This window comes from Acinonyx jubatus, chromosome B1 (assembly GCF_027475565.1).
Source record: "Acinonyx jubatus isolate Ajub_Pintada_27869175 chromosome B1, VMU_Ajub_asm_v1.0, whole genome shotgun sequence".
NCBI classification, from domain to species: Eukaryota; Metazoa; Chordata; class Mammalia; order Carnivora; family Felidae; genus Acinonyx; species Acinonyx jubatus.
Window position 1 is genome coordinate 10521497 of NC_069382.1, and position 15653 is coordinate 10537149.

A 15653-nucleotide genomic window follows, 5' to 3' on the forward strand; every position below is an offset into this window, starting at 1 on the left:
TGTCTAGTTCCTCCCATTATGTCTTTGAAGATAAGTAATACTATGGATATGCACTAATTGTGACATCCTTTGAACCTCTTTGCTAGTAATAGAATTCTAAACATTTGGGTAAAAACAAAGTATAGTACTAGTGAGAGTTTTAAGCCAAGGATGAGGCCCCAAACATTTTTGTGCGCCCCTCTCGTTGAGTCTTTTCACATTAAAAATAAGCATTTCTTTCCAATGCCAGCCTTTTTGGGATTTGGAAAATTTATAAGAATGGGCCTCAAAACAGTAAGGATTACGGACAAATTTATGCTATTTTGCTTGGTATTTTGTTTTTTGTTGTTGTTTTTGTGGGAATTTAAATTTAGTGTTTCACTAAAATAACCAGTGATGAACACTCAGTTCCTTACTGGTCCTCAGTCTATACTTCCCTGTGCTTCCCTCGGATGAACAAAATATAGATGATAATTCAGCCAAGAATATTTTTGTTGTGCTAAGTTTTAATAAATTGCTCAAACAACAACTGCAGTCAGGAATTAAAGAAGTCCCCAAATCCTAGAGTCACAACATTAAAAAAAAAAGACCCTAGAGCAATATGGCCAAATAGAAACATAATGCAAGCAGTAACCACAAATGTAACTTCTTACATTTAGTACATACATAAAAAAGTCAAAAGAAACAGGCAAAATTAACTTTAAAAATATACTTAACCCAAAATGCTATCACTCTTTAAGTGGTTTTTTTTTTATATAAAAATTATGGAGATATCTTAGTTTTTCAAACCAAGTCTTCAGCGTCAAATTCGGACTGGCCACATTTCAAATGGCAGGAGCCACACGTGGCTAGCGGCTGCCATCTTTGACACTGACATCCTCCAGGCCCCCTGCATCCATTGAACTGTAACCCGGAGTTCACAGGCTGTCTGTTCTAGCAGGCAGCGTTAATCACACACTAGCAGTCAGCTTCTTACCATCCATTCCACTTCACTGCCTCTTCCAGAAATAAAACCTATCTTCTCCCTTTTCATTGTTGAAATCCTCCTCTTTCTCTCAGTTGGTCCATCCAACTGTTCTGTCCCCTGTGTGTCAAATCCTTCCAGTTTAGCAGGCCCAGTTTTACCTAGGAGAGAAAAACATGACCATGCAAGCAAGTAGTTAAAAATCCTGGTTTAACACTGGTCAAAAAGTTTTCAAAGCATTGTTCCTGTTGATGGGACCAAAGAGGAAGAATGACCAGACTTCCAAACCCAGGAAAAAGAATCAAGTGTGTGCCTATGTGTGGGCAGAATAGTTACTTTATAGATACAGTGTGTCATATTTATACATAATAGTTCATATGAGGGCTGTTTCATGTCTCCTGCTGTCTCAGTTCTTTGACAGCATGGGACATACTTAATTATTTTTACTTTACTAAATGTTACTATCAGATAGAACATGTCCCCAAATCACTGCTTTTTGTTTTGTCATTTTTTTAGATGCACTCACCATGTGTTTGTTTATCTGTTCTCAGATGTCCAGGGTTACTACATCATCTCCTCAGGCCACGGCGTCCGATCATCTTCGGTAAAGGGCCCATCTCTTATATTATTTAGTCATTTCCCTTCAATTCATCTCACTCCACCTGAAAGCTTCCATTATAGTGTGTTTACAGCAGTAGATTTGTATATGTCCTTGAAAAGTATATAGTGCTGCTTTGAATACTGTCTTCAAGTCATTTAATTGTTGTTGACTTATGAATCTCATTCCTGCTTACACACTTCTCCCTCAACCCTAAGGTCTGCAGTTGCCAAGCTGTGAGCCTGTGGTGAGTTTCAGTCCAAGTCTGAAGGCAGGAGAAGACTTCTCAGCCTCCATAATTGAGTGAGCCAGTTCCTTATAGGAAATCTCCATATTTCTTTTTTCTTAAGTTTTATTTATTTATTTTTGAGAGAGAAGGAGAAAGAGTGAGCAGGGGAAGGACAGAGAGAGGGACAGAGAAAGAATCCCAAACAGGTAACATGCTGTCAGTGCAGAGCCTGACGTGGTACCTGATCCCACAAACTGTGAGATCATGACCTGAGCTGAAACCAAGAATTGAGCATTCAACTAATTGAGCCCCCCAGATGCCCCTCTTTTTATTTATTTATTTTGAGAGAAAGTGAAAACACATGAGAGGGGGAAGGGCAGAGGGAGACAAGAGAACCCCAAGCAGGTTCTGTGCTGTCAGCTCAGAGCCCAAGTAGGCTTGGTCTCACAAAACATGAGATGATGACCTGAGCCAAAATCAAGAATTGAACACTTAACCAACTGAGCCACCCAAAGCACCTGGATAAGTCTCTATATTTCTGTCTCTATCCAGGAGAGATTATGGGGTGTGTGTGTGTGTGTGTGCGTGCGCACACGCGTGTGTGCGCTCACATACATATATACACTCATACGCAGATCTCCTACTGGTTCTGTTTCTCTAGAGAAGTGAGATTCACATGGATTTTTGTCCGTGGGTAGTTCTAGAGCAACAGAATGTTAAGGCTGAGTTTTCGAAACTAGTTCTGGAGTTTTTGGAATTGGCTCTGCAGTATGATTTGATTACAATGGTAATAACTCTTATTTCCAATTATAAAGAGATCACAGGGAGCCCATGACATGGCCTGGCAATACAAATGTGCAAAATATCTGTTGGATCCTCATAATCAACCATTTACATAAAGCAACAAATGCTTATCGTGGACATGTGGCTTTCCGTTCAGTGTTATTTCTAGTTCAGGGAGTGCAGTCAAAAGAATGCCATCCATGCCCTGGACCAGTAGGATATCATGTGGAAGCAAAGGTAGTCAACTGAATTAGGTAGTAAGTTAAATGAGGTACTAAACTAAATTGGGAAACAGAGAATTGATATACCCCTGAGGTAGCACAGTAATTGTGTATAACCAACCCCGCCAGCAGAAAGAAAACTGTTTCTGCTGGTCTTTCCTAAGAGGTATCAATAAAAAAGCATTTTCCAGATCATATCAGGTGCCAGGTGACGTGTTGCTTCGCTCCAGCAACGTGGCCACATCTGGTAGAGGAGCTGCAGTCAGCGTCACCACCTGGTTAAGCTTCCGATGATCCAGTGTCTTCCTCCAAGTTCCACCTGTGTTCTGCACAGTCCAGGTAGGTAAACTGAGTGGGGATGTGATGGGAACCACCACCCCTACCTCTTTCACGTTTGATGATGGCATCAATCTCTATAGTTCTCCTAGAAATGCAGTATTACTTAGGCCTACTCTCTTCCCAGGGAGAGGCAGTTTCCGTGGCTTCCACCTGGCCTTGCTACTGTGGGATTCTGTCAGCGACGGAGCAGGTCTGTTCCAACTGTACATTCCAGAACAGGGGAAATAATCACAGAATGGGTTCCAGGACCCATGTGGCCCAGTATGAGATGGATCTAAGCCCAAACTGCATAGATCCCCTGATCTTCATAAGTTCCTACTCACAGATAGATCGGATGGATCACAGTGACATTTGGGTCTCCGGGAATTGTCATCAGTTCAGGGCGAGAGTCCAGGATCGCTTTCTCCCCTGTGTATAGTTACCTTGGGAAAAGGCTGTAGCACCCTTTGGGGAAGGCTGAGCAACAGATAAACACTCTACATTTTTGTACTGAGGTCCTTCCTCAAGGGGACCTGGTATGCCCTTCATTTAAGAGGGTCAGTGTCTATAAACTGATTGAAAGCTCGGAATTGACTCAGGGCCACGACCCACTGTTTATTCAGGTTAGACTTTTGTTCCCTGGGCCTACTAATTTTCTCATCATACAGATCACGTAAGAATTTAGTAGGTTTCCTACCTATTTTGTTTCTAGAAACCCCATGACCCACCAGCCACTGCCATGGGTGTAAGGGAGTCAGGCTATTCTGATTGCTGCTTTGACTCTGTTCTCCATTACGTAAGCACACCCACCTCGCCTCCCATGGTTGAGTAGTGCTTTGTGCCTCTTGTCACCCTGGGATCCAGTTACTCCCATCGCATTTTGGTTTCCTGACTCAGTGACTGCAGTTCCCTCTGTAAGGTCTGGCCTACAGAGAAGAGTGACTGCACAGCTTGTCAAGGATTTGGAGACAGGGTTTGTCACAGTATTGGTGACAGGTATGCTTCTAGACACTCCTGATGAGGCTCAGTAAGTCTTAAAGGACATCACTAACCTAACATTCAGTCTCTCGAAGCATCTGAATCTGTTCCTCCACGTTAAATCAAGGCACGTCACTCCCTGTGAGCCAGGCTTTTGTTTTTCGTTTTTTGTGTTTTTTTTAGTTTTTATTTTCATCACCCAGTGCTCATCACCAAGTACACTCCTTAATCCTCATTACCTATTTCACCCACCCTCACACCCACCTCCCCTCTGGTAACCCTCAGTTCTCTATAGTTGAGTCTGTTTGCATTGATGGCATTATGCTGATTGGACCCAGTGAGCAAGAAATAGCATTGAACAAAAGGCCACGTATCCACCATAGGCATTTGTTGACTTTAAATCACCCTATGTATATGGACACATTTGCTACTTTTATCCATAGATGTGTTGTCTTCTTGGAAGTTGTGTTGTTAGAGTAGATGTAGGTTTTTTTGTTTTTTTTTTTAATGGAAATAATGGGGACAGATTGTTGGGCAAAAGTTGAAATATCTTTGAGTTACTTAGAAAGTCTTTTCCTTAATTTCTTACTGTAGTAAAGTGATTTTCCTCTTTCTATTTGCACTCTTGGGTTTGCGGTAAGAAGATACGGTGTGTTGTTTTTTTTTTTTTTTTTGGCTGATCCATTGCTCCATTGAATTAATAAAGGTTTGTAATTTCATAACCATTGTTTAGGATTTGGCCATTATAATGTATATCGTGTCTGTTACTTTGATTGCTTGAATTCCAAAGAGAAGTTGGAGAATAGTGAATCTCATCTCACTACCTTTTGGCCACCATCACCTAGAAGATCACAGAAATTTCATAAGCAGTGAAAAGATAGAACCATGCATGTATCAAAAGCATAAAACACAGTATTGTATTCTTTGTTAATATATAAATGAATGAACGAGGACAAGGTTAAAAACTGAATATGAAGGGCATCTGAGTGGCTCAGTGGGTTAAGCGTCTGACTCTTGATTTCATCTCATGATCTCACGGTTCATGGGTTTGAGCCCCATTTCATGCTCCACACTGTCAGTGCTCAGCCTGCTTGGGATTCTCTCTCTCCACCTCTCTCTGTCCCTCTCCCTCTATCTATCCAGATCAATAAGTAAACTTAAAAACAAACCTGAATACGAGGGAGAAAAAGAAAAAAGGTTTGTTTTACTTAGAAAATGGGAAAGGGAGATGTAGATCTTCTGGACTGTTGTCTGCTTCCCCCAAAAATAGGTTTTAGGAAGGTAAATGACATCTGTGTTATTAGTTGTAAGGAATCTGCGGTTTACGGGAGCTGATTATTTAGAACAGGATTTTCAAACTGCAGTATTCCTACCTTTGGAGGTACCCAGACTTTGAGGAATGAATACTTTTAGAAAATTCCTCAACTCTTATTACACAATTTTCTTAAATTAATCTGCCTTAGATCCTACCTGCTGTTTTATCACGCCCCTTTCAAAATTGCCTTACCGCACCTTAGAAGAGAAGCCCTGACCTCCCAGCCACCTCGAAGACGTGGACCGTGCTGCCCTGTGGCGCATGACACTTCCTGTATGTAAGAGACAATTCACAACATTTCTGTCGGGATTGAAAAAGTGATTGACTTTAACAACTGGGTGATCTATCCTTGTGAAAGTCCATCGTTTTCCCTTTCTTTAAACATTTGAAGGAAGGGTTGAGTTTTCATCTGGTAGATCATTAACAATATTTTTTATTATTTTTTTAAAGTTATTTTGTTTATTTTTGAGAGAGACAGAGCATGAGTGGGGGAGGGGCAGAGAGAGAGGGAGACGCAGAATCGGAAGCAGGCTCCAGGCTCTGAGCGTCAGCACAGAGCCCGACGCGGGGCTCGTACACATACCGCAAGATCACAACCTGAGCTGAAGTCGGATGCTCAACTGACTGTGCAACCTAGGCTTCCATAAATGTTTTTTATTATAAATTACTATGTGATCTTTTGTATGTTACTTTGGAGAAATTAAAAGAATTTTATGACTCTTATAAAAAATCCTCTGTTTTCATCAATTTAATGCTTTTTAATATTTACATGTATGTTTTATACTTAGTTTAAAAAGGAAAGTAGAGAACTAATGGTCAATAGCGTTTTCTTCAAGCAGTAAGTTCTACTAATTAGTAGATACAAGAATGAATTTGAAAAAAATAAAATAGGCCTTTCCATCTGTTAAGGATGTATTTCCTTCCATTAAGGATGTATTTCCAATAAAAATTTTTTTTAAAGTTTATTAAAGTTAGTAATATTATTAGTAAATTATTAAAGTTAGTAATAATATTTCCCAATAATAAAAATTGCAATGATAAATCAATCTAGAAGAGATATTTAAACCTTATTACTCTAAAGCATTTTTTAAAATGCACGTAATTTATGTTTTTGATTCAGAAAAGCATGATAGTGTAACCAATAAAATAATTTTGAGTGTAAAATTGTATTTCTTAAAACCAGTATTCTGTAGAGAAAATGGAATGGGGATATGAAGAGAGAATAAATAATATAAAATTTCTGGCTTTTAAAGAAACTCATTTTTATTTTGAATGGATAATAGTATCAAAACCTAATATATTTTTATTCCATTGGGTAGATTATTTTTTTTAATTTTTAAATGGTTATTTATTTATTTTTGAGAGAGAGAGAGCAGGGAAGGGGCAGAGAGAGGGGAGACGGAGAATCCCAAGCTGCTCCGTGCTGTCAGTGCAGAGCCTGATGTGGGGCTTGAACTCATAAACCGTGAGATATGACCTGAGCCAAGACCAAGAGTCTGTTGCTTATCCCACTGAGCCACCCAGGAGCCCCTCCATTTGGTACATTTAAAGTAGTTATGTGCAGTTTATTGTAAAGTGCAAATGTTTGCAGTTGGCCAAAAATTACATCATTTGCAACTATTTAAATTGTGACACAATTTTGGATATCACAGTAAAAAGAGGTGAAGAAATACATATGCTTTCAAAATACATTACATGTTTAATCCAGCAAATAGTTGTGGTGGCCAGTGCTGTATAAGATACTAGGAGTGAAAAATCAAGAGTGTGCAGATGAAAAGAGAAAGACGAGTACACAGAACAGCAAAGGAAAAAAAAAATTATGACCTATATAGCATTAGAAGAAGCAGAAGATGACTAAGTACGTAAATGAACCCTTTTCTGTCCTTGAAGAATAACTGGGTCAAAGTGTGGCAGGATAAAAGGAGTTTAAGATTTAAAGTCAGAATTAAGAATAATCCCAGTACTATCACATACTATCTTTGTACTAGTCACAAAACATAGGTGAGGCTCAATTTTCCCAAATGTACACAGGAAGTCTGTCTAGTTTATTAAAGACTAAATATGGTAATAAATACCACTCACCCCCATTGGACTTGATGAATATTTATTAAATTAATGAGAATTCCAGTAATTAGGAATACAGTATACTTTTTATTATGTCTTGTTGAAGGTGTACATTTTTTTGTCAGCGCCCCAATTAAGGAATCTTAATTAGGAATTGTTTGTAGTAGCAATCACAAATCCATGTGGACTTTGCCCAGCATCTGGTCACTGGATTAATGCCCAGAAAAAAAGATGGAGTATTCACCCCTTCATACACCTGAACACCTTCTCTTTGGTAAGAAAGAGGAATGCACGGATAATGCCAGTAGTGTGTGGTATACATGATATTACATTATTAGATGTGTTAAAATCTAAATGCTTGAAATAACCGTTGTTAGAATCTGTATGCGATACATTTAAAATGTAGCATTCTCACATTTGATTTGCCATAAAAGAAACCTCTGCCTGCTAGAAATGGCTAGTTAGCCAATGACAGAGTAGAATACTAAACCCCTATTTTTGCCAGACTCAGAGTTAATATTGCAAGAGATGGTATGTTGTCTTACAAGAGACCAAAATACCGCATCTGGTGGCTCAGCCGATTATGCGTCCGACTTCAGCTCAGGTCATAATCTCAAGGTTGGTGGGTTGGAGCCCCGTGTCGGGCTCTGTGCTGACAGCTCAGAGCCTGGAGCCTGCTTCGGATTCTGTGTCTCCCTCTCTCTCTGCCCCTCCCCATCTCACCTTCTGTCTCTGTCAAAAATAAAATAAACATGAAAACTTAAAAAAAAATACCAAATATGATTGAAATATTTCTAAGGATTGTTCAGCAGTTGAGGGCATGTCTAATCAGAGTTCTGAGATACAAAAGTGTATTATTTGAAATAGAAAGTATCCCACCTATTGTCTGTCAGGCAACCATAATTTGACTTGAGTAGCAAGTAACCTTCACAGTTGCTAGCAGTTACCATTTAACAATAATAATTTTTGTTACAATTAAATAGGATTAATGCCCAAAATATTGTTATTCCTTCTTCCAAATTCAGAATAAAAAAGGGTTCATTCATATCCTGTAAAACTTAGTAACATAATTATATTTATGTAACCACTTCAAAATATTTTTTTTTTTAATTTGACCTTTTGGGATACTGTTATCCTAAGCAATGTTATTTCTGTGTTGAAATGTAATACACACATTTGGAAATATTAACTGGACCTCAACTAGCTGTTGTTTTCTGAGACTTTGACCTGAACCTCATGTTAATGATGAAACTGAGTAACCTTCTTGTTTGCTCAAGGTCATTGTCTAGAGTGAACTCTAGAAATATGTTAAAGAAGAAACATGTCTTTGGCTGACAGTTGGAGACTTTTATGCATCCTTACGTGAGAGTTAAAGACACTGAGACAGGAATGTGATAAATTAGCTAATGAGGTAATCTACACTTGTCTCCTTTTCTTTATATTTTTATAAGAAAAGTTTCAGCCCCCCCCCTTTTTTTACTTGAACAAAGACAACTCACCAGTCATGGTTTGCTTTACATTATTTTTTATAAATCCCCTAGGAAATTCAGCTTAAATCATTAAGGAATTAAAGATAAAATATTGCCAAAATGTTTATTTCGTACCTTTAGGAAGAGGTATTTATTAATCAGTACTTTGTTTATTCTTTTTTGTTATTTAGGTGAAAAATACATAATATTTGAAGGAATACTTTTCATGGCATGACACAAAATTTATTGGGATTAAACACAGAATTAGAGTTTTTTAATAGCCTGATAATAGCTCCAACAGCAACACTGGTACCTTCATTAGGTTTTATCCTTTTTATCATTTTCATAGCTAGTTCTTAACATCTTTTCTCAACAAGGTACTCAAATAGCTTTCAAGTTCTTTTTTTGTCTAACAGTTTTCTTTGTTTGTTGACTTATAGTCAGTAAGATTTTTCAATAGCTTTAAAACCAAACAGCCAAAGCAAACACTGAAAGTTTGTAGCAAGTGATATATTTATGATTATAGTATAAAAGTTAAAATCTCTGGTATGTTATGTATGCATAAATGCTAAATATGTTTTCTTAGTACATGCTAAGCACTCAAATATTAAGCAGCTGTAGTTAACCTTTTATACAAACTATTAATAATGTATTATTAGTAGTGGTATGATATATAAATTTTTAATTAAACACTGGCACATGGCACCATATTGTAATAGTAATACATTTCCATATGAACAAACTCAATTGAATGAGTAATTTTTAAGCATGCATGAAACTGGATAAGCTAAGAAGCTGGAAAGGAGTAACTTCCAGATTACTTTTTCAAATTGTAAAGCCAGTCCTAGGCAAACGGCTGCTGGATTAAGTCTCTTGAATGCTGGCGCATGCTAGTTGCCACAAAGCCTGTTTGATGGCAACATATTTTCATGTTTGCAGTTGTCGGCAGGAAATCCCTTGTTAATTTCCTTTAGGATTAGAGAATGGACTTTCTTGCAAAACTAGAAGTTTTTAACTGGGCTTGATCTTCCCACTGGCTGCCCCCAGTGAAGAAAACTATGTTGAAGCACGTTTTCCTGAGTCAGTTTTTCATTCAGTGGGAAAAGAAAACAGAAACCTTTTACGTCTTCTTTTTTGGGAAAAGGTTGTTCAAGCTGCTATCTTGCTTGGCAAATCACTTTATTCCGACTAATTTACTCCCTTCCTCTTATCCACAAATAATTTATATTAAATAATTTCCTTAAAACTCCACTAGATTGTTGCTAGCATTTATGATAACAAACTCCTTTCTTCCGTACCAGCTTTTAATTTTTCAATATAATGGAAAATTTTCATCATACAGAAATTTTGAAAGGATTTTTCAGTGAAAACCCACATAATAGGAATTTGGGTTCTACCACTGATGTGAATGATACACATTACATGACTTAGCACATATCCATCCCTCCGTACTATTTTTCATGCAATAAACGTACAATGCAGATCTCTGCACACTTCCACCAAAAACTTCGGTATTTATGACATTAACTACAATTCAGCATTGTTTAGAGTTTTTCTTCTTACGAAAAACTTTGCATAGTGAAAGGCACAAATCTTAAGTGCCTGTTTGCTAAGTTTTGACAAATACATACCTCTTTGTTATCAAGACATAAAGCATTATGATAACCTAAGAAAGTTTTGTCTTGCTCTGTGTTGCACATCACCATTCTTCTTAGGACCCCCAGAGGCCATCCTCTGTTGCACTGTTTCCCACTACAACATGGATTGGATTGACTTGCTCCGGTCTTACGCACTTTTATGTGTTTGGCATTTTTCACTCAGCACAGTGCCGGGACTGATCATATGGACAAAGGTACCAGCATGTTGCTGACTAGCATTTTCCTATGAGCACACACAATTTGTTTATACTTTCACCTCTTTGTGAACAATCTAGATAGTTTTGTTTCTGATTATTATAAAGTTGCTCTGAATGTTTTTATGCATGGGTAGGCGTATCTAATGCATATCTATAATATATATTATGGATATATAAATAGATATTATTTCTGTTTGTTAAATACTTAAGACAGATATTTCTGTATTATAGGCATATCTTTACCTTGATAAGAAAAGGCCAGAAATTTTTCTCAAGTGACTTTATATTCTCATATATATATATATATATATATATATATATATATATATATGAGAGTTATATAACTCACTATAAATGTCTGAGAGTTCTGGTTGCTTGGCATCTTATTGGTAGCTGATCTCAACAATCTTTTTCCAGTTAAGTCATTCTGGTGATTATCATGCAGAATTTTTAGTGACTGTTTTTGATGTTTTATTTTTTTTTAATTGTGTTTCTTAATCTAGGAATTAACTTTGCACTAAATACCAAGTCTTCTTCTAGCTCTTAATTGACAAACTTCCAGTAAGTTGATTTTCTGTAAAATGTTATCCATAACTTTATTTCAAAAAAGTATAAGTTTTACAATCAGCATATTAATGTTATCATAGTTCATGAGAGAAAGTAAAGTTCAAACCATAAAAAATATAAATACTATAATTGAAAAAGTATTTTAGGAATAAAATTATTAAAAAGAAACTTTAATAGTCATCAAGACTTAGATTAAATATTGTTTTTTCAGTATTTTCTTTTGCTATTTTTAAGAGACTGATAAAAGTATTTATATACTCAATTTAGAACAACTTTGGTAAGCTAAAAAAGTAAAAGTTGGAGAAAGTGCCTTTCATAATAACAGGCAATATGTGCAGGCATGATGCAATGAAATTTATTAACCTCTCAATAATTTGATTGATCGGGACAAAGTTCCGTGGAAAAGAACAGTATTCTAGAGGTATAGCGGTGCTACATTACTAATATTCATTTTTCAATTTATTTCTTTTATAATATTCAAGAAACATAACCTTGGAAAATCATTCTTAAATGTTAATGTTATATCATCCCCCTGAACAAATTGCTACACTATAGTCCATAGACATATCTTTACAATATGGTTGAGAACAGATTTTATTGCTGTAGTGAATGGCTTCTGGACCAGAAAATGTGTACCTTGCTTTTAAATCTTTTATAATGTTCCCTTTCTTGCTTCTATAGCTAGGGTTTGCTCATTCTTTTCTTAAAATGCTGTTCCCTTTATTGACTCAAAGATTACTATCAGATGTCACCTATGCTACTTAACCGTATATCATAATGCCCATTAAACTATATGCCTATGAACATATGGAAATAATACTAAATAATGCTGGGCACAGAGGCTCAGTGCACCCATGCATCAGTATAAGTAATAAAATGTTTTACTGACTAGAGATGTGGTACTTTAAGACAGGGTTACAAAAAGTCCCCAGTGCCCTCTTTAAGAGAATATGTCAAATGATTTCATTGGATATTATTCCCATGGAAACCAACAAAAATGAGAGATGTACCTAAACTATCCTTTCTCCTACTGATGCGTCAAGTAAAGAGAATCACTTGAGTTTAAGAATTTGCTAGGACCCTAATTGTGTCCTTCTGTCTTTCTCAAAGAGTGACACAGCTGGGTGCAGGACATAACTTCAAATATGGGATGACTATTATAAACTGTGAGAGCATAATTATGTGGTTTATAGCATAAGAACTCTCCAGCAGGCTGCCATTATAGATTAGTGAAGAGTATTGTACCGCTAAAATCAACAAAGAGCTGATGAATATGTAATCCATAAAATTTGAGAGCTAACCACTAAAGTATTGTTTTCTAATTGTTATGTCGCATTGCTTTAATAATAAGAGTCAGTATTGCAAAAATGGTGAAAATTTTTACAATTAAAAAACATGTCTACATTAATAGATTCTGCCTACAGTGGAATATTCATCAGCCCCCATGGTCAAAAAAACTCTTTCAAATGTACTCTAAATGTTTTATCTTACTTTGAGGAATAACATTGTTTAATATCACCACAAGTTTATTGTAATCTTTCATAAATATTAGATCATTTCTTAGCCTCAATGGATGTTGATTAATAAAAGCAATATAAAGTTGTAAAAATAACTTAAACCCGTTAGTTATTGAAATGGTTACTTTGGTAATCATTTGGGTTCTCCAAGTACAAGGTAGAATTTTCCTTTTTTACCACTTTGAAATTAAATGTGACAATGTGACTTGCTTTGGCTAATGAACTATGGTCAGAAATGATGGGTACCATCTCCAAACAGAGATGTGAAGACCCGAGAAGGAATTTTTCTAGAGTCTCCTTTCTACTGTCCCAGGGTCTTACAAAGATCCAGATGTGATTCCTCTTTCACTCTGGGCCCTGAAGGGAGGCATGGCGTTTTAATGGAGACCCTAGCCAATCTGAGATGTCCATAAGACACAAGAAAGAAATAAGCCTTGGGGCACCGGGGTGGCTCAGTGGGTTAAGTTTCCGACCTCAGCTCAGGTCATCATCTCACATTTTGTGGGTTTGAGCCCATCATCAGGGTTTGCACTGACAGCACAGAGCCTACTTTGGATTCTCTTTCTCCCTCTCTCTCTGTCCCTCCCCCTTCTCAAAAATAAACATTAAGAATATTAAAATAAAGAAGTCTTTATTGTGGAGTCGTTTGTTGCCACAGCATAACCCAGACCATGCTGACTGCTACCACTTTTGGGTGTTGCCATAACAGACATGGTATTGTCTTCATGGTTGGTTGGAAAACAAGAAGGAAATAGATGCTGCGGATCAGTGCTGGTGATCCATAAAGTACAGTAGCCAAGGATGTGGAAAACCATAGCCTCCCTTAATGTGGGAAGGTGACCACATATCTAAAGAATCCATAGCTGTAGGGAAAGATATTGCAAAGTAGAATGTTAATTATGTGTGTTCATTGATATGGCTGCATTTGGAAAATGCAGTATAAAAAGAGGCAGTCTAATAAGGGAGAGTCTAGTTTAACAACAGGAATAAAAGAGAATAAAGTGCAGAAATAGAGGGATTTGAAGGGTTAGAGTTAGCAAATGTTCCTCAATCTCAAATAATTCGTGATAAAACTGAAAAGATACTTGAGAGTTAAGGCCAGTTACAACTCGACCTTGTGATAAATAGCGAATCAGTGCAATAGTCATCTGACCCATTGTTAAAATATCTAAATAAATTAAGAGGACTCAAAGAAGAGGCATTTATGCTTGTGGCACCCAGTAAATCCTTTGAATTTAAGAAGTGGCTTGGAGAAAGGCTCAATATGGGACTCTTAAATCTAAGTCTTTTAAAGTCAAGATACTACAACTAATTTGTGATAAAAGGCACAGAAAGAAGAAAGTAATATGTGTAGCAAATCTAAGAGTTGTCTTGAAATAACTTTGGATGTAACTGTTAGCTCATAGAAGTCAAGAGAAATAAAAAAGAAGCCAAGTAAGTTGGTGGTTTTATTTAGTTAGTTAATTAGTTTATTTATTTAGTTAGTTATTAGTTTATTTATTTAGTTAGTTAATTTAGTTAGTTAAATTTAATTTAGTTAACATACAGTGTGGTATTGGTTTCAGGAGTAGAACCCAGTGATTCATCACTTACATATAATACCTGGTGCTCATCCCAACAAGTGCCCTCCTTAATGCCTATCACCCATTTAACCCATCACCCTACCTGTCTCCCCTCAGTTTATTCTCAGTTTGTTGATGGTTTCATTCTCCATGCAGAAGCTTTTAATCTTGATGAGGTCCCAGTAGTTCATTTTTGCTTTTGTTTCCCTTGCCTCTGGAGACATATCTAGTAAGAAGTTGCTGCGGCCGAGGTCAAAGAGGTTGCTGCCTATTTTCTCCTCTAGGATTTTGATGGTTTCCTGTCACACATTTAGGTCTTTTAACCATTTTGGATATTTTTGTGTGTAGTGTAAGAAAGTGGTCCAGTTTCATTCTTCTGCATGTCACTGTCCAGTTTTCCCAGCACCGTTTGCTAAAGAGACTATCTTTTCCCCATTGGATACATTTTCCTGCTTTGTTGAAGATTAGTTGGCCATACGTTTGTGTGTCCATTTTTGGGTTCTCTATTCTGTTTCATTGATCTCTGTGTCTATTTTTGTGCCAATACCATACTATCTTGATTATTACAGCTTTATAATATAGCTTGAGGTCCGGAATTATGATGCCTCCAGCTTTGGTTTTCTTTTTCAGGATTGCTTTGGCTCTTTAGGCTCTTTTGTGGCTTCATACAAATTTTAGGATTGTTTGTTCTAGCTCTGTAAAGAGTGCTGTTGTTGTTTTGATAGGGATTGCATTGAATGTATATTGCTTTTGCTAGTTTAGACATTTTAACAATATTTGTTCTTTTAATCCATGAGCATGGAATATTTTTCATTTCTTTGTGCCTTCTTCAATTTCTTTCATAAGATTCCTATAGTTTTTAGTGTAAAGGTCTTTGGTTAGGTTTATTTCTAGGTATCTTGGGGTGTTTTTTTGGTGCAATTGTAGCAATCGTCAATGGGATAGATTCCTCGATTTTTCTTTCTGCTGAAGAAGCCAAGTAAGTTTTAATAGAATTGCACAAAGAAATTAAGTAAATAAATAACCCACAAGCCATAACTAAGAATGTCTAAGATATCGAACCTCCAACTTTCAATGGTAATAAAGCAGTCTAAGAAAATGGATTGCCTCAAGGAAAAGATATACTTTAATGCCCATAACATACAGATAAGGAGAATAGCAGAAAATAAACCATTTCCTGGTGCAGAAAGAATCAGGGAACAGAGGTTATTACAGACTGGAAAGTCCCTCTTTA